Raw genomic sequence first — 20,596 nt, forward strand, 5'->3', positions numbered from 1 at the left:
GGTCCAGGACGGACCGAAACGTCGTCGTTCCTTCACTTTCTAGTGTGTGGTCTGGTCAATATATTTACGTAGATTATGTTTTTCATTTTGTGTCTCTGTACTGTGTTGATTTATATATTTTGTGCCACGTTGGTATTGTGATTTGACTGGTGGTATCAGCAAGTAGTTGGCTCACTGCTGCTTTCATATCCACACTTCGAAGGAAATAAACATTCTATTCACCTGGGCTCTAGGAGACTCGAAAATTTCAGTTTGGCATCAAGATATTGCTTCTGGAAACTTTCCTGATTAAGACTACACAATAGCTTGGTTGATAGAGCTTCGGCCTCACACGTGTGGGGTCCGTGGTTTAAGTCTCCTAGGTGAAGTCCAGCTGAAGAAAATAGCTCATTATCTGACTAAAACATTGAGCATGCAACATTCACTTTGAATAAACAGCGGTGTTGTCAGATAATGAGGCGGTATTACAATGGGTACGTAACAACACCAGTAAAACTCCCTACGTAAGTAATTGCATGAAAGAAATAATAGAGTTATCAGCTGGGTACAAACTCAGGTATGTACCCACTAAAGAGAATCCCACTGACTATTTCTCCAGAGGCCTGATGTTGAAACAATTATCCAAAGCCAAGATGTGGTTCTATGATTGTCAGTGGCAAGTCATTGTGACCAATGTTATTGTTCCCACTGAGATCCCAGAACCACCCCGGACTGAATCGTACTCAGTATTTATACGTACTCCGAATACAAACTTACAGGGAGGATTTTGGAGATCTCTCAGCTAAGGCTATCAATTATATGGGTCTCTGGATTGACCCAGAAACCCATACCTTTTTGCGTTGTGTATTCACAATGCAAATATTGACCTAGAAGTTAAACATCTTTGGTTTTTCTCCTGGAACCACTTGATAAGCAGGTTACATTTGTTACACATACACAGACACTGCACACTACACAGTGGAGTACTAGATATGCCTCACCTCTTTAAGACAGCAGTACTGGCTTTTCCAGGGTCGCCTGTGAAGACTGCGAAGGCCATACTTAAATCCTGTGTTTCCTGCCAGAGGTACGACTCTCGAGTGTGTCCTTATCCAGGACCTCCACTACTCCCTAAGGAACGAGGTGTCCCTCTTCGTCTTTTTGAGACCACTGACGTGGACTACACAAGAGCAATAACCAGGGACAAAATTTCTGTTCGGGCAAACATTTGCCTATTCACCTGTGCCACAACAAGGGGAGTCCATTTAGAAATGATTCCTGACATAAGTGCAGGGTCATTCATACAGGTCTTTTCCAGGTTTGTTGCCCGTCAGGCCTACCCTGAGAAATTGATCTCAGACAACTGGTCAAACTTTGTGGCAGGGGAATCGTGCCTGAGGGAAGTCTGGAACCACCCAGTTGTTCACACTGCCCTGAACCAACGGCAGTGCTACTGGAAATTCTTACCTCCCAGAGCACCGTAGAATGGAGACTTCTACGAGCAAATGGTAGAGAAAGTGAAACACTGTCAAAGGAAATCCGTGCAACTGCCAACAAATCGATCTCCAGGGACTCCAAACCGTTGTCACGGAAATTGAGTTTCAAGTCAATAACCGACCGCTGACCAACCTCTCAGGCGATAACTTGCAACATCGGCCATTGAGCCATCCATCTCATTTAATGTATGGAGGACCTCTAACTCTTATTGCGTCATTCACTGACAAAACTACGAAATCTTTCATATGTTAGAGAGAACGACAAGAAGCTTGGACTCATGAGTACTTAACTGCTCTGAGGAAGTATCACTATGAGATAAACACCCCATATGATAGATTCCAACGGCAACTTGGCGTTGTTGTTCTGGTGGACAGTGGTGGTCTACGCTTAGAGTGGCCTCTAGGCCCTATAGTCTCTGTCCCCTCGTTAAGCCAGGGGTGTCTTGAGGATAGTAAAGGTAAAATGCTTGGGACCACTAGTCTCAAGACACTCGAGAAGTTAGTTCCATTAGAGTAAACAGGAAATGAAGTTGCTCAGAGACCTCCAACACCTGCAACATCAGTACGGAACGTCCGTCCTGTAGGAACTGCCACACAACAGAGCAAAAGTAAAAAACAATATTATAATAATTCTGAAGAGGAGTAATGAGTGTTTGCTAGTTCTAAATAGAGTTCTCCGACCCGTGTTTCTCCATTCCTTCCTTCCCTGCCCAGAATTATATGGGAAAAAATCGCACATCAATCATAAATTGTTAATGCAACAAGAAGAAAAGAAAATCCTGCTGTTTTGTATTAATTAATAAAAAATAAATCTAATAGTCATGAACGAGATTGTATACCTGGCAAATTTACTCCAGAAAATGAGAATATTAATTATCGCGTCATTCTACATCTCGTTCCAAAACAATATTACTTAGTTAAATATTAAAACCAATGTCAGATGACTGGAACTAATAAATAACACTTCCCTGAACTAATGTGAATTATCGGTAACACATTTAACTATATAAACCAACCATATCCTCCAGGAATTCATAAAAACCATTCGGTTGACACATCTCCTGAACGGGGAGGGAACGAGGTCAGCCATATTAAGTCTAGAGAGTGAGGCAAGCAAACCCTGCTCGGGATACACGGAACATGCCGCTGGCAGTAGAAGTAAATTGCTATGTAAACGGACGTCTTCGACCACGAAAGCCACAGGGAAGGGCCTGCTATATCCGGACGTCTTCGACCACGAAAACCACAGGGAAGTGCCTGCTATATCCGGACGTCTTCGACCACGAAAACCACAGGGAAGTGCCTGCTATATCCGGACGTCTTCGACCACGAAAGCCACAGGGAAGGGCCTGCTATATCCGGACGTCTTCGACCACGAAAACCACAGGGAAGTGCCTGCTATATCCGGACGTCTTCGACCATGAAAACCACAGGGAAGTGCCTGCTATATCCGTCTTCTCACTTTAATGCTCCTTTTGACCATTTAGTGTACTTTACAGGAATAGATGGTGAGGTTGCATGACTCCCAGTTCTCCGTGGCGAGTCTTAAATCTTATCTCGAATAGACTGAGTTATTTAATGTGCCCCAGTAATGATAATAATACATTGTGCTTGGCTATATTGTAACCTGTTGACAGGCTGTGGTCAGGACTACATTAGAAGTGAGACTTTGTCCTACATATTGAGGTAGCACCAACAGCGAGGCGACGCCAATAACCCAGCAGAGGAGATCCACGTGTACTACACCTGAATCCTATGACTGTCTAAACCTTCAAGTCAGTTATGCTGGCTAAACTTTATTATTACTAACCAGTTTTATTGACTTAACCTACTTGCTGTTTAGTTATAGTAAAGTATAATTAATAATGGTTAACCGTTAAATTACAGTATAGCTAAAAAAGAAAGTAATCCCCCAAAATGTGTGAAGGGCAGTTTAATAGTGGTACTAAGTCATAAATTATCCCATCTACTTGTGAAGAAATCATTGAATCATAGTAGATAAAATACAGTCCATTTAAATCTAAATAAATAAAAATGGATATGTTCGTTTGTGCATAACCGCAATTCTCCGAAAGTTCTTCACCGATTGCTTTGAAATTTTCACACAACGTTCCATTTGAATCCGAGAAGATTTTTATATACATACTATATAGATGTTACGTCTGTGACGGTAAAAAACATGATTTTTCTGAAAAACTGTGTTTTTCATGTTTTTGTCATGTGAGGGAAATCATCAAAACCTCTTTACCGATTGCTTTGACATTTTGACACAACGTTGCATTCGAATAGGCGCATCTTTTATATATCTACTATATACATGCCTCACCTGTGTCAGGTAAAAACATGTTTTTTTTTTTTTAACAGCGCCATCTGTTGGACGTAAGAGCAACACACACTATAATCTCCAGAAGTTCTTCACTGATTGCTTTGAAATTTGGACACAACGTTGCATTCGAATAAGCGTGTCTTTTATATACCTAGTATATAGATGTGACAGGTAAATATACATTTATTTATAAATGTAAATAAATGTAATATAAGTACATACCCTGTGACAGGTAAAAACATGCGTTTTTGAAAAACAGTGTCATCTGTTGCACATAATAGCAACATGCACACTATACTAAATATGTTACAATTCCATTTCAGTGTTTCCGACTGCATTGATAAAATTTATTTTCATAGATTTCGATATATTTTATTTGTTATTGAATTATCTTGTGTGACATTGTGTGGGAATTGAGTTGTGTTGTTTACCTTATCGTTCATTTCATAAGTATAAGTATAGATGCCACACCTGTGACAGGTAAAACTATGCTTTTCTTGAAAAACAGCGCCATCTGTTGCATGTAGGAGCAATACAATGCAACACATGCGATACTAAATATGTTAGAATTCCATTTCATTGTTTCTGCTTGCACTGATAAATTGAATTTTCATAGATTTTGATTTATTTTCATTTTGATTTAACTATTTTGTGTGAAATTGGAATTGAGCTGTGTTGTTTACCATAACGTTTATTTCGTGAGTATTGTTTATTATTATTTGTTTATTTTTTCATATTTTCATTTCATTTTTTAACTGTTTTTCTTATTATTCAGTGATGGGAACATCAGATCACTTGATGTTCCCAATTTTCTTATGGGAACTTCATACCATTTGGGAAGGCATCGAACGAGGGAGTGGGGATGACGAGGGGACGGAAGTGAGAGATGGTGGGGAGGACGAGAAGACCAGGGAGGGGGTAATGGTGGGGAAAGGTTGAGGGGACAGGGGAGTTTGGGATGGTGGGGACGAAGGTTTGGGGAATGGAGAATGGTGAGGAGGACAAAGGGACAGGGAAGTGGAGCATGATGGGAAGGAAGAGGGGATGGTGGAGTGAGGAATGGTGAGGAAGACGAGGGGACAGTGGAGAGGGAATGGTTGGGAGGCCGAGGAGACGAGTGAGGGGGGGGGGGAATGGTCGGGAGGACTGGGGGACAGGAAAAGTTGCTGTGGCTCAGCAACGCTTGGCCGGGTACTGCTAGTATGTTAATATTTTTAATAGAAAAGTAAATAAATTATCAGTCAGGAACATTTGTGAACATTAATGTCTCATGGCAGCTTCTTGCCCCTCGACTCGGAGAATCTACACCGTTTTCTTTTTCACAGTAAAAGTTTACACAGTTGTGTAGTGATGACGCTAAATGGTGAGTACTTGTTGGTGATGACAACTCCACGTGCTGTGTACTTACGGGTGATTTTGACCGTAAGTTCTGGGTATATCCTGGTGACTATGATCCTAAATGTAGGGTACTTACCAGTGATGAAGGCCACTAATCCCAAAGCCAGCAAGGCCCTGGCCACTCCTTGCCACAGCATCTGTAATGCAATACATTAAATGTTAAATTCTAATGTGATTTGCTTTGTACCCAGCCCGTCCTCACAAATGTACATTCTGTAAAAACTGCAATTACTTTGCCTGATCAGAAAAGTTGAAACCTAAGCATCCCAGCAACTCTATCTAGGATGATCCCAGAAACCCTAAACCATAAACACATTCCAATGGGTTTATGTCCATTCCATTATACGGTGATCAAACCAGAACTTAAGTAATTAATGTGGCTTGACTGGGGTGATATAACGCTGAAGAACAACGTTAGATGTGATATTGCTAACTCTTCTTAATATGAATCCCAGTGTAACATTTTACTTATTCCATACACTGATACATTGCTCTCTCGGGTTTAAGTCTTTGTAAAACATCACCTCAGAGACGAATTCATAACTTGACTTACCAATATGTGTATCTTTAAGCCGATATAGAGTGCTATTCTAAACCATTATCTTTGGAGTTTATTCTTGTCTTCGTTCAAATTGACTAACCATTATTAATAATAAATATAATAATTCATTATTTCGGGGGATAGGAGGCCAGAGTGCATGTTTATACTTTAGGCTTATACAGAGGTCAGTTCCCCCTCATATTACCTTTGTCAAATTACTGACCCCGCCCAGGATGCAGCCCCACAACACGCTGACTAACTCCTGAGTGCCTACTTACTGCCAGGTAAACAGGTGCATTAGGTGATAGCGAATGAGCCTAACCATTTCTGTCCCTTTTGTGATTTTTATAATTTTATAACAAATTTTTATGACAAACTTTTCAGTAACTTGAAAAATCTTCATTTAAATGTCACATAAGCCCTTTTTAATGGCCTATGTTCATTTATTGATATTATTGTTTATATCAACATCTAGAAGATTAATATATATTATAAACACTAATTGACCCAATTACTAATTGACCTTGTGTAAAACCTAGTGACATTCTCACTCCAACATATCACCACGTTGCTGGTTATCCCTTCACCTTATGGTAATTTATGGTATTTTTGATAATTAATATGTATATTTTATGGTTATATTTACGCTAAGCATTTATATTCATAATAAGGAACAAAATATATGCTTAATGTTTATAATGTGTATATGTTCATGATATTAATGCATAAAACGTTGTAAATATAAAATAAACATCACATAATAATATATATATTGTATTATTTATATTTCGGCGAGACATCTAACATTTTATCTACTTGTTAACGAATAAGGGCGCGCGCGCGCGTGCGTGTGTGTGTGTGTGTGTGTGTGTGTGTGTGTGTGTGTGTGTGTGTGTGTGTGTGTGTGTGTGTGTGTGTGTGTGTGTGTGTGTGTGTGTGTGTGTGTGTGTGTGAGCACTGGCCAGTTTTAATGTACTCACCTAGTTTTGCTTGCGGGGGTTGAGCTATGGCTCTTTGGTCCCGCCTATCAACAGTCAATCAAGTGATGTACAGGTTCATGAGCCTACTGGGCTCTATCATATTTACATTTGAAACTGTGTATAGAGTTAGCCTCCACCACATCACTGCCTAATGCATTCCATCCATTAACTACTCTGACACTGAAAAAGTTCTTTCTTACGTCCCTGTAGCTCATTTGGGTACTCAGTTTCCCCCTGTGTCCCCTTGTTCGTGTACCACCCGTGTTAAACAGTTTATCTTTATCAACCCTATCAATTCCTCTGAAAATTTTGAAGATAGTGATCATGTCTCCCCTTACTCTTCTGTCTTCTAGTGTCGTGAGGTACATTTCTCGCAGCCTTTCTTCGTAACTCATGCCTCTTAGTTCTGGGACTAGCCTAGAGGCATATCTCTGAACTTTTTCAAGCTACGCCTTGTGCTTGACATGGTACGGGCTCTATGCTGGGGCCGCATACTCCAGGATTGGTTTTACATATGTGGTATTCAAGGTTCTGAATGATTTCTTACACAGGTTCCTGAAGGCAGTTCTGATGTTAGCTAGCCTCGCATACGCCGCAGATGTTATTCTTTTGATGTGGGCCTCAGGAGACAGTGTTTGTGTGATATCAACTCCTAGATCCTTCTCTTTGTCTGTTTCGTGGAGGACTTCATCTTCCATTCTGTATCCTGTGTCTGGCCTCCTGTTTCCACTACCTAGTTTCATTACTTTACATTTACTCGGGTTGAACTTTAGTAGCCATTTGTTGCACGATTCATGCAGTCCGTCTAGATCATCTTGTAGTCTCATACTGTCTTCCTCCTCATATTTTTTTCGCGCGCTCGTGTGTGTGTGTTTGTGTGTGAGTGTGTGTGTGTGTGTGTGTGTGTGTGTGTGTACTCACCTATTTGTGCTTGCAGGATCGAGCATTGACTCTTGGATACCGCCTTGTGTGTGTGTGTGTGTGTGTGTGTGTGTGTGTGTGTGTGTGTGTGTGTGTGTGTGTGTGTGTGTGTGTGTGTGTGTGTGTGTGTGTGTGTGTGTGTGTGTGTACTCACCTAGTTGTGTTTGCGGGGGTTGAGCTCTGACTCTTTGGTCCCGCCTCTCAACCGTCAATCAACAGGTGTACAGATTCCTGAGCCTATCGGGCTCTATCATATATACACTTGAAACTGTGTATGGAGTCAGCCTCCACCACATCTCTTCCTAATGCATTCCATTTGTCCACCACTCTGACACTAAAAAAGTTCTTTCTAATATCTCTGTGGCTCATTTAGGCACTCAGTTTCCACCTGTGTCCCCTTGTACGTGTTCCCCTTGTGTTAAATAGACTGTCTTTATCTACCCTATCAATTCCCTTCAGAATCTTGAATGTGGTGATCATGTCCCCCCTAACTCATCTGTCTTCCAGCGAAGTGAGGTTTAATTCCCGTAGTCTCTCCTCGTAGCTCATACCTCTCAGCTCGGGTACTAGTCTGGTGGGAAATCTTTGAACCTTTTCCAGTTTAGTCTTATCCTTCACTAGATATGGACTCCATGCTGGGGCTGCATACTCCAGGATTGGCCTGACATATGTGGTATACAAAGTTCTGAATGATTCTTTACACAAGTTTCTGACTGCCGTTCGTATGTTGGCCAGCCTGGCATATGCCGCTGATGTTATCGGCTTGATATGTGCTGCAGGAGATAGGTCTGGCGTGATATCAACCCCCAAGTCTTTTTCCTTCTCTGACTCCTGAAGAATTTCCTCTCCCAGATGATACCTTGTATCTGGCCTCCTGCTCCCTACACCTATCTTCATTACATTACATTTGGTTGGGTTAAATTCTAACAACCATTTGTTCGACCATTCCTTCAGCTTGTCTAGGTCTTCTTGAAACCTCAAACAGTCCTCTTCTGTTTTAATCCTTCTCATAATTTTAGCATCGTCTGCAAACATTGAGAGAAATGAATCGATACCCTCTGGGAGATCATTTACATATATCAGAAACAAGATAGGACCGAGTACAGAGCCCCGTGGGACTCCACTGGTGACTTCACGCCAATCGGAGGTCTCACCCCTCACCATAACTCTCTGCTTCCTATTGCTTAGATACTCCCTTATCCACTGGAGCACCTTACCAGCTACACCTGCCTGTCTCTCCAGCTTATGTACCAGCCTCTTATGCGGTACTGTGTCAAAGGCTTTCCGACAATCCAAGAAAATGCAGTCCGCCCAGCCCTCTCTTTCTTGCTTAATCTTTGTCACCTGATCGTAGAATTCTATCAAGCCTGTAAGGCAAGATTTACCTTCCCTCAACCCATGTTGGCGATTTGTCACGAAGTCCCTTCTCTCCAGATGTGTTACCAGGTTTTTTCTCACGATCTTCTCCATCACCTTGCATGGTATACAAGTCAAGGACACTGGCCTGTAGTTAAGTGCCTCTTGCCTGTTGCCCTTTTTGTATATTGGGACCACATTCGCCGTCTTCCATATTTCTGGTAGGTCTCCCGTCTCCAGTGACTTACTATACACTATGGAGAGTGGCAAGCAAAGTGCCTCTGCACACTCTTTCAGTACCCATGGTGAGATCCCATCTGGACCAACAGCCTTTCTAACATCCAGATCCAGCAGGTGTCTCTTGACACCTGCTGTGTGTGTGTGTGTGTGTGTGTGTGTGTGTGTGTGTGTGTGTGTGTGTGTGTGTGTGTGTGTGTGTGTGTGTGTGTGTGTGTGTGTGTGTGTGTGTGTGTGTGTGTGTGCGTGTGTGTGTGTGTGTGTGTGTGAGTGTGCGTGTGTGTGTGTGTTGTGTGTGTATGTGTGTGTATGTGTGTGTACTCACCTATTTGTACTCACCTATTGGTGCTTGCAGGATCGAGCATTGACTCTTGGATCCCGCCTTTCTAGCCATCGGTTGGTTACAGCAATGACTCCTGTCCCATTTCCCTGTCATACCTATTTTTAAAATTATGAATAGAGTTTTCTTCCATAACCTGCTCCTTAAGTGCCTTCCATTTTTCCACAACTCTCGTGCTAAAAGAATACTTCCTAATTCTCTGTGACTCATCTGAGTTTCCTGCTTCCACCCATGTCCCCTCGTTCTGTTACTATTACGTGTGAACATTTCATCTATTTCCACTTTGTCAATTCCCCTGAGTATTTTATTCGTTCCTATCATATCCTCCCTTTCCCTTCTTTTTTCTAGTGTCGTAAGGTTCAGTTTTTTCAGGCGCTCTTTATATCCCATCCCTCGTAACTCTGGGACAAGCCTTGTCGCAAACTTCTGAACCTTTTTCAGTTTCCTTATGTGTTTCTTCAGGTGGGGACTCCATGAATGTGTGGCATACTCTAAGACTGGTCGCACGTATGCAGTGTAAAGTGCCCTAAAAGCCTCTTCACATAGGTTTCTGAATGATTTTCTAACTTTTGCCAGTGTAGAGAACGCTGCTGTTGTTATCCTATTTATATGTGCCTCAGGAGTTAGATTAGGTGTTACGTCCACTCCCAGGTCTCTTTCTCGAATCGTCACAGGTAGACAGTTTCCCTACATTGTGTACTGTCCCTTTGGTTTCCTATCACCTGATCCCATTTCCATAATTTTACATTTATTCGTTTTGAACTCCAGTAGCCATTTCTCTGACCATCTCTGCAACCTGTCTAGGTCCTCCTGGAGGATCCTACTATCCTCATCGGTCACAACTCTTCTCATTAGTTTTGCATCATCCACGAACATTGACATGTAGGATTCCACTCCTGTAAAAATATCATTTCCGTAAATTAGAAACAGAATTGGTCCCAGCACCGATCCTTGAGGTACTCCACTAGTAACTGTTCGCCAGTCTGACTTCTCGCCTCTTAACATTATTCTCTGGCTCCTTCCTGTTAGGGAGTTCCTTACCCATGCTAGGGCCTTTCCACTTACTCCTGCCTGCCTCTCAAGCTTGAATAGCAGTCTCATGTGTGGTACTGTATCAAAGGCCTTTTGGCAATCTAGAAATATGCAGTCTGCCCAGCCTTCTCTGACCTGCCTTACCCTCATTATTTTATCACAGAATTCCAAAAGGTTTGTAAGGCAAGATTTCCCTGTCCAGAACCCATGTTGGTGTTTGTTTACAAACTTAATGCTCTCCAGGTGTGCATCAAGTCTTAGCCTAATTATTCTTTCAAGTATTTTACAGGGGATGCGTGTCAGTGATATGAGTTAAGTGCTTCCTCCCTATCTATTCTTGAAAATCTGTCGACATATGTGTGTGTGTGTGTGTGTGTGTGTGTGTGTGTGTGTGTGTGTGTACTCACCTAGTTACACTTACCTAGTTGTGCTTGCGGAGGTTGAGCTCTGGCTCTTTGGTCCCGCCTCTCAACCGTCAATCAACAGGTGTACAGGTTCCTGAGCCTATTGGGCTCTATCATATCTACACTTGAAACTGTGTATGGAGTCAGCCTCCACCACATTACTATCTAATGCATTCCATTTGTCAACCACTCTGACACTAAAAAAGTTCTTTCTAATATCTCTGTGGCTCATTTGGGCAGTCAGTTTCCACCTGTGTCCCCTAGTTCGTGTGTTCCTTGTGTTAAAAAGCCTGTCTTTATCAACCTTGTCGATTCCCTTGAGAATCTTGAATGTGGTGATCATGTCCCCCCTAACTCTTCTCTCTTCCAACGAAGTGAGGTTTAATTCCCGTAGTCTCTCCTCGTAGCTAATACCTCTCAGCTCGGGTACTAGTCTGGTGGCAAACCTTTGAACCTTTTCCAGTTTAGTCTTATGCTTGACAAGATATGGACTCCATGCTGGAGCCGCAAACTCCAGGATTGGAGTATGCGTGTGTGTGTGTGTGTCTACTCACCTAGTTGTACTCACCTAGTTGTGTTTGCGGGGGTTGAGCTCTGGCTCTTTGGTCCCGCCTCTCAACCGTTAATCAACAGGTGTACAGATTCCTGAGCCTATCGGGCTCTATCATATCTACACTTGAAACTGTGTATGGAGTCAGCCTACACCACATCACTTCCTAATGCATTCCATTTGTCAACCACTCTGACACTAAAAAAGTTCTTTCTAATATCTCTGTGGCTCATTTGGGCACTCAGTTTCCACCTGTGTCCCCTTGTGCGTGTGCCCCTTGTGTTAAATACCCTGTCTTTATCTACCCTATCAATTCCCTTCAGAATCTTGAATGTTGTGATCATGTCCCCCCTAACTCTTCTGTCTTCCAGTGAAGTGAGGTTCAATTCCCGTAGTCTCTCCTCGTAGCTCATACCTCTCAGCTCGGGTACTAGTCTAGTGGCAAACCTTTGAACCTTTTACAGTTTAGTCTTATGCTTGACTAGATATGGACTCCATGCTGGGGCTGCATACTCCAGGATTGGCCTGACATAGGTGGTATACAAAGTTCTGAATGATTCTTTGCACAAGTTTCTGAATGCTGTTCGTATGTTGGCCAGCCTGGCATATGCCGCTGATGTTATCCTCTTGATATGTGCTGCAGGAGACGTGATATCTCGTCTGGCGTGATATCAACCCCCAAGTCTTTTTCTTTCTCTGACTCCTGAAGAATTTCCTCTCTCAGATGGTACCTTGTATCTGGCCTCCTGCTCCCTACACCTATCTTCATTACATTACATTTGGTTGGGTTAAACTCTAACAACCATTTGCTCGACCATTCCTTCAGTTTGTCTAGGTCTTCTTGAAGCCTCAAACAGTCCTCTTCTGTTTTAATCCTTCCCATAATTTTAGCATCGTCCGCAAACATTGAGAGAAATGAATCGATACCCTCTGGGAGATCATTTACATATATCAGAAACAAGATAGGATCGAGTACAGAGCCCTGTGGGACTCCACTGGTGACTTCACGCCAATCGGAGGTCTCACCCCTCACCATAACTCTCTGCTTCCTATTGCTTAGGTACTCCTTTATCTACTGCAGCGCCTTACCAGCTACACCTGCCTGTCTCTCCAGCTTATGTACCAGCCTCTTATGCGTTACTGAGTCAAAGGCTTTCCGACAATCCAAGAAAATGCAGTCCGCCCAGCCCTCTCTTTCTTGCTTAATCTTTGTCACCTGATCGTAGAATTCTATCAAGCCTGTAAGGCAAGATTTACCCTCCCTGAACCCGAGTTGGCGATTTGTCACAAAGTCTCTTCTCTCCAGATGTGTTACCAGGTTTTTTCTCACGATCTTCTCCATCACCTTGCATGGTATACAAGTCAAGGACACTGGCCTGTAGTTCAGTGCCTCTTGCCTGTCGCCCTTTTTGTATATTGGGACCACATTCGCCGTCCTCCATATATCTGGTAGGTCTCCCGTCTCCAGTGACTTACTATACACTATGGAGAGTGGCAAGCAAAGTGCCTCTGCACACTATTTCAGTATCCATGGTGGGATCCCGTCTGGACCAACAGCCTTTCTAACATCCAGATCCAGAAGGTGTCTCTTGACCTCCTCTCTCGTAATTTCGAACTCTTCCAAGGCCGCCTGGTTTACCTCCCTTTCTCCTAGCACAGTGACCTCACTATGTTCTATTGTGAAGACCTCCTGGAACCTCTTGTTGAGTTCTTCACACACCTCTCTGTCATTCTCTGTATACCTGTCCTTGCCTGTTCTAAGTTTCAATACATGTTCTTTCACTGTTGTTTTCTTTCTGATGTGACTGTGGAGTAGCTTTGGTTCGGTTTTGGCTTTGTTTGCTATGTCTTTTCAAAACTTTTCTCTGCTTCTCTTCTCACCCTGACGTACTCATTCCTGGTTCTCTGGTATCTCTCTCTCTGCTTTCTGGTGTTCTGTTATTCTGGAAGTTCCTCTACGCACTTTTGTTCAGTTTCTTCGCTTCCATACATGCCCTATTATACCATGGATTCTTCTGTTGCTTCTCGGATTTTTCCCTTTGGGCCGGGATGAACCTGTTTATTGCTTCCTGACACTTTTGGGTAACATAGTCCATCATACCCTGTACATACCCTGTGTACTCACCTAATTGTACTCAACTAGTTGTGCTTGCGGGGGTTGAGCTCTGGCTCTTTGGTCCCGCCTCTCAACCGTCAATCAACAAGTGTACAGATTCCTGAGCCTATTGGGCTCTATCATAGAGCCAAATAGTGTCACTTGAAACTGTGTATGGAGCCAGCCTCCACCACATCACTTCCTAATGCATTCCATTTGTCAACCACTCTGACACTAAAAAAGTTCTTTCTAATATCTCTGTGGCTCATTTGGACACTCAGTTTCCTCCTGTGTCCCCTTGTGTGTGTGCCTCTTGTGTTAAATAGCCTGTCTTTATCTACCCTATCAATTCCCTTCAGAATCTTGAATGTGGTGATCATGTCCCCCCTAACTCTTCTGTCTTCCAGCGAAGTGAGGTTTAATTCCCGTAGTCTCTCCTCGTAGCTCATACCTCTCAGCTCGGGTACTAGTCTGGTGGCAAACCTTAGAACCTTTTCCAGTTTAGTCTTATCCTTGACTAGATATGGGCTCCATGGTGGGGCTGCATACTCCAGGATTGGCCTGACATATGTGGTATACAAAGTTCTAAAGGATTTTTTACACAAGTTTCTGAATGACATTCATATGTTGGCCAGCCTGGCATATGCTGCTGATGTTATCCTCTTGATATGTGCTACAGGAGACAGGTCTCGTGTGATATCAACCCCCAAGTCAGTTTCTTTCTCTGACTCCTGAAGAATTTCCTCTCCCAGATGATACCTTGTATCTGGTCTCCTGCTCCCTACACCTGTCTTCATTACATTACATTTGGTTGGGTTAAACTATAACAACCATTTCTTTGACCATTCCTTCAGCTTGTCTAGGTCTTCTTGAAGCCTCAAACAGTCCTCCTCTGTCTTAATCCTTCTCATAATTTTGGCATCGTCCGCAAACATTGAGAGAAATAAGTCTATACTCTCCGGGAGGTCGGTTACATATATCAGAAACAAGATAGGACCGATTACAGATCCCTGTGGGACTCCACTGGTAACTTCACTCCAATCTGAGGTCTCACCCATCAACATAACTAACTCTCTGCTTCCTATTGCTTAGGTAGTCCCTTATCCACTGGAGCACCTTACCAGCTACACCTGCCTGTCTCTCCAGCTTATGTACCAGCCTCTTATGCGGTACGGTGTCAAAGGCTTTCCGACAATCCAAAAAAATGCAGTCCACCCAGCCCACTCTTTCATGTTTATTCTTTGTCACCTGGTCGTAGAATTCTATTAAGCCTGTCAGGCAAGATTTACCCTCCCTGAACCCATGTTGGCGATTTGTCACGAAGTCCCTTCTCTCCAGATGTGTTACCAGGTTTTTTCTCACGATCTTCTCCATCGCCTTGCATGGTATACAAGTCAAGGACACTGGCCTGTAGTTCAGTGCCTGCTGCCTGTCGCCCTTTTTGAATATTGGGACCACATTCGGCGTCTTCCACATTTCTGGTAGATCTCCCGTCTCCAGTGACTTACTATACACTATAGAGAGTGGCAAGCAAAGTGCCTCTGCACACTCTTTCATTACCCATAGTGGCCTTTCTAACATCCAGATCCGTCAGGTGTCTCTTGACCTCCTCTCTCATAATTTCGAACTCTTCCAAGGCCACCTGGTTTACCTCATTTCTCCTAGCACAGTGACCTCACCTTGTTCTATTGTGAAGACCTCCTGGAACCTCTTGTTGAGTTCTTCACACACCTCTTTGTCATTCTCTGTATACCTGTCCTCGCCTGTTCTAAGTTTCAATACCTGTTCTTTCACTGATGTTTTCCTTCTGATGTGACTGTGGAGTAGCTTTGGTTCGGTCTTGGCTTTGTTTGCTATATAATTTTTCTGGTCCTACAGTGCTATATCTGTTTCTGGTCCTCCATGCGGGTCTCTGTTCTCCCAATCTATCTTCCCATGGTCGAAGTCTCCCATAATTAGTAGTCCAGATCCATTCCTGCTAGCAACAGAAGCTGTTCTTTCTATTATGTTAATGGTAGCCATGTTGTTTCTATCATATTCCTGTCTGGGTCTTACGTCATTTGGTGGTGGATTATATATGACTACGACTAGAATTTTTTTCCCTCCAATTGTTATGGCACCTGCTATGTAGTCACTGATACCTTCACAGCCCTGAATAACCATCTCCTCAAAATCCCAGCCCTTTCTTACCAGCAGAGCTACACCACCACCACCTTTTCCTTCCCTCTCTTTCCTCATAACATAATAGTCCTGTGGAACACTGCATTTGTTATCGTTTTCGTTAGCTTTGTTTCTGTTAGGGCTATTATTGCTGGGTTTTCCTCTAGTACCCGTTCTCTAAGCTTATTTGCTTTATTTGTAATTCCATCTATGTTAGTGTACATTGCTTTGAGGCTCACTTTCTTCTGGCCCTTCTCAAATCGCCTCCTTGGTGAGTGTTCTGTTGGTGGGGGAAGCTGTTCCATGGTTGTGAGGACCTGTGAGGTGGATAACAGGGTCTCAAAGAATACTGGGATGAGGGCCGATGGATCCAGTGAAGGGGGAGGGACAGGGAGGGCATGGGGTGAAAGGGGAGGGAGGATAGGAAGGAAAGGGGGGGAGGGGGGGACTCGGTGGGAGGAGGGGAGGGGTAGAAGGGTTTGGATTGGGTGTGGGGGGAGGGAGATTTGGCTGAACATTTGAAGGGGGTGGGCAGGGAGGGTTTGGAGTAGGGGTTTTTCTATGCAGAGGAGGGTGGCGGGGTTGTCCTCCCCGCTGGTGTTACTGGGTAGTAACAGGTTGGTAACTGGGTAGTAACAGGTTACTGGTAATAGTAAGGTTGTGGGTTCCCCTCTCGCAACTGGGGGAGTTGTGTTGTTAGCTGTGACTTCCTGGTTTTCCCCTCTCGTCCTGCGCCTCTTCCTTGCTTCTACCTCCATAGATCTCTCCTCCCTCATATTGTCTCTCTATGGAGGAATACATTTTTAGAATTCTCCCACATTTTTCAGGGAGCTCTTCCTTGATAGAATCTTCTCCTATGTGCTCTCATTTGCAAACACTATCTTTATCACTCGATCTCGGTCTTTGTTGTACCACCCTAGCCTGAAAACCTTCTCAATGCTATGCTCAGCACCTTCCATGTCTAGTGCCATCAGTATTTCATTCACTGCCGCTTTGTCCTTGTCATTCCACTCTGTTCTATTGGAGCCTTCCTGCTATTTAATACCCACAGCAACCACTGATCTTTTCCATTCCAGCAGTTGGCTAGAGGAGCATGCCGCTTCCTGTGAGGTGGCTGCTTTCATGGCTACCTCTATCACTGCAGACATTACTTCAGAGTTATTTTTTTTTTAGCATTTCTGCAAATGCTGCTTTTATTGTGGCATTCTCTTCCAAAATACTATTACCTCCTTCTCCCTGGATGATTTTCTGAGTCTCAGCCTCGATACTGTTCTCTTTGCGGGCTTTAATCTCCTACTTTGCTGCTGTCAGCTCTCTTTTCAGGTAGCTTATTTCGTTCTTTATTTCCTGCATCATTTCTTGCATCTCACTCTTGATGTCTTCCAGAAACTGGGCAAACATTTCCTTCATATCGTCACCTTGACTTTTCTCTGTTCCCCTGGTACCTCTGGCTGTCATGCTTTCCCCTGTTACTATAGTTGTGCCATGATAGGATTTGTCAGGAGGTTTGAGTGTGTGTGTGTGTACTCTGCATCTATTTGTACTTGCTGGGGTTGAGCTCTGGCTCTTTGGTCCCGCCTCTCAACTGTCATTTAACTAATGTACAGGTTCCTGAGCCTACTGGGCTCTATCAAATCTACACTTGAAGCTGTGTTTGGAGTCAGTCTCCACAACATCACTTCCTAATGCATTCCATTTGTCTACTACTCTGACACTGAAAAAAATCATTCTACCGTGTCTATGGCTCATTTGGGCATTCAATTTCCACCTGTGTCCCCTAGTGCGTGTGCCCCTTTTGTTAAATAGTCTGTCTTTATCTACCCTATCAATTCCCCCTGAGATTCTTGTATGTGGTGATCATGTCCCTTCTAACTCTTCGGTCTCCCAGTGACGTGAGGGAGACAGAATCGGTTTGTCATATCACTGACAAGCATCCCCTGCAAAATATTTGGAAGAATAATTAGGCTAAGACTTGATGCACATCTGGAGAGCATTAAGTTTGTAAACAAACACCAACATGGGTTCTGGACATGAAAATCTTGCCTATTTAATTCCCGTAGTCTCTCCTCATAGTTCATACCCCCTCAGTTCGGCTATTAGGCTGGTGGCAAACCTTTAAACCTTTTCCAGTTTAATCCAATGCTTGACTAGATATGGACTCCATGCTGGAGCCGCATACTCCAGGATAAGTCTGACATATATTGTATACAATGTACTGAAAGATTCCTTACACAAGTTTCGAAAGGTCGTTGTTATGTTAGCCAACCTGGCATATGCCGCTGATGTTATCCTTGTGGGAACCGACCTGTAAGATTTATATTTATTTAATTTATATGAATTTATATGGAATTTATATTTTCGTTAATTTATATTTTTCGATAGCAATTGGTATGATGTTAAGTGGACTGTATTTCTGCAATAATCTCACAAATCGATCCTTACACATTAGGGGGGGGTTATATTATATTTATATACATGTAGCCAATCAAACTACAGTATTAACTACATATATTAGTAAACATTGGAGGTGCCTTATCTTACTGTACAGAAGGCTTAGTCCACCAGGTATAACTAGGATGTAGACACCAAATTGCTGCCCCTGAACTGCTGACCTTAAACCCTCAAATATTTCATTCTTGGATAAGATGCTTTTATTGTAATGAGCACTCATTTGTCTCAATACGTCCCTAGGTATTTTCTCTTGGACAATTATTTTCAAGACCCACTCAGCCCCGTTTGTATCTGCTGTCAGGCTGAGGGCCTTGATCATTGATTCTACCTCCAGCTTGAAGACTTGGAATGAATCAGCTGAAGCCTCCGGTGGGGGTAAATGCAACAGCTCATGAACTAAATGTGATATTCTTACTTCTGGATCAGCATAATTATCCTTGAGGAGTTGTACTGCCAGATCATAGCCATCATTAGTTAATCTCAGATGGGATACTATTGTTTTAGCCTCACCTGATAATTGGCCTTGCAAATAAGAGAATTTACTACTCTTTGGTAAAGATTGTTTTGAGTCCACAAGGTCAACGAATTTCTTCCTAAATTCGTCCCAATCTTTCTCTTCTTTTCCTGAGAAAGTGGGTCTCATTAATTGGAGGGAGTCGAGCCTCTGCTTGACTCGTATTAGATGCAACTGTTGTTGTTGTTACCTTGTTCTGGGCAATTAATTTGACGTAAGGCTGTAACGTGGCCTGAGTGTGATCTTCATAAGTCGCTAGATCAACCATAATGTCGTCTATTTCTGTTTCTGATAAATTGGTGTTGGCAAGTTCAGCCACATATGTTGCTATTTGGCATTTGATTTGCTCAAATTTACCTGCAGCTGCTTGATAATAGCTTTCCAGGTCAGCATAATCAACTGGAGATTGTTGTGACAATTCTTCACATTTCTAGATCTGTCTTGTTAAGTGGCCTTTAAGACCTGCAAGGGTTCTTTTCATTCTCCCTGCATTATCCATACTGGCTAATTGATAAAGCCTTGTGGGGCTTGTACTTATGGTAGCCTAGGGTCAAAATTCTGCACTCACTAGGCGATAATCCTACCTCTTCTAGAGGTTAGAACTTAAAATTAATACACATTATATATATACAATCATACACACTAATGATTTGAGTGATAAACCAGTGTCACTGGAAGTACCTTTAGGCTAGCTCTTCAATATCACCCTAGGATGGTATAGACACTAATTAATCACTCAAAGGTGTAATGATCATAAGTAAATTATTATATATACACAACTCAACTCGAGCTGGTAACAATTACACCCAAAACAGGGTCTGCAACATTCATTAATGGTACTAGGTTGTTCAATATAGTACAACTAGATTATGGTAATAATGGGACTAGGATGAACAATAAATAGTTCAACTAGTCAATGGTAATAGGGGACTAGGTTATCTATAAACACTAGTCAATGTATATCCTACCCTGTTGTGGGTTGGTAATTGGTAAATATTGTATTATGAACACTAGTGCAATATATATTAAATAATTCTCTATTTTGGAGAAATAATATACACAATTATTGATGATAGCCTCTTAATTGCCTCTATGAAACTTGTAATATTATCAAGAAGTATTAAATATTAATAGTGACCTCGTGAAATTAACTCCACAAAATTCGTGGATAATCTCTCGCGAAATTAACACCACGAAATCCGTGAATAATCTTGCGAGGACACAGCCACTAATTTGTCTGGCTTTAACATAAGCGCACACTTCACAGAATAACATCCCACCAAATCGGTGGTTGACCATGAAACCACTGATGAGGCTGGACTGAGCTGAGGGGGTCGTGAGCTCTTCTAGGCTACACTGCCGGTCTTTGACTGGCTTTGTATTGTTATTGTATAAATCACACTGCACTAGTACCAGTGTATTTAATGAATCCACTAGTTAACTGGTTCATCCGGTACAAAGATGACCAAATAGTCTTCATCCGGCTCGATGATGACCATATAATCCGGTTCGAAGGACCAAATAATGTGGGGAACCGACATGTGAGATTCATATTTATTTAATTTATATGAATTTATATGGAATTTATATTTCGTTAATTTATATATTTCGATAGCAATTGGTATGATGTTAAGTGGACTGTATTTCTGCAATAATCTCACAAATCGATCCTTACACATTAGAGGGGGTTTATATTAAATTTATATATATGCAGCCAATCAAACTACGGTATTAACTACATATATTAGTATACATTGGAGGTGCCTTATCTTACTGTACAGCAGGCTTAGTCTACCAGGTATAACTAGGATGTAGA

The sequence above is a fragment of the Procambarus clarkii genome, chromosome 36 (genome assembly GCF_040958095.1).
Source record: "Procambarus clarkii isolate CNS0578487 chromosome 36, FALCON_Pclarkii_2.0, whole genome shotgun sequence".
Classification (NCBI taxonomy): domain Eukaryota; kingdom Metazoa; phylum Arthropoda; class Malacostraca; order Decapoda; family Cambaridae; genus Procambarus; species Procambarus clarkii.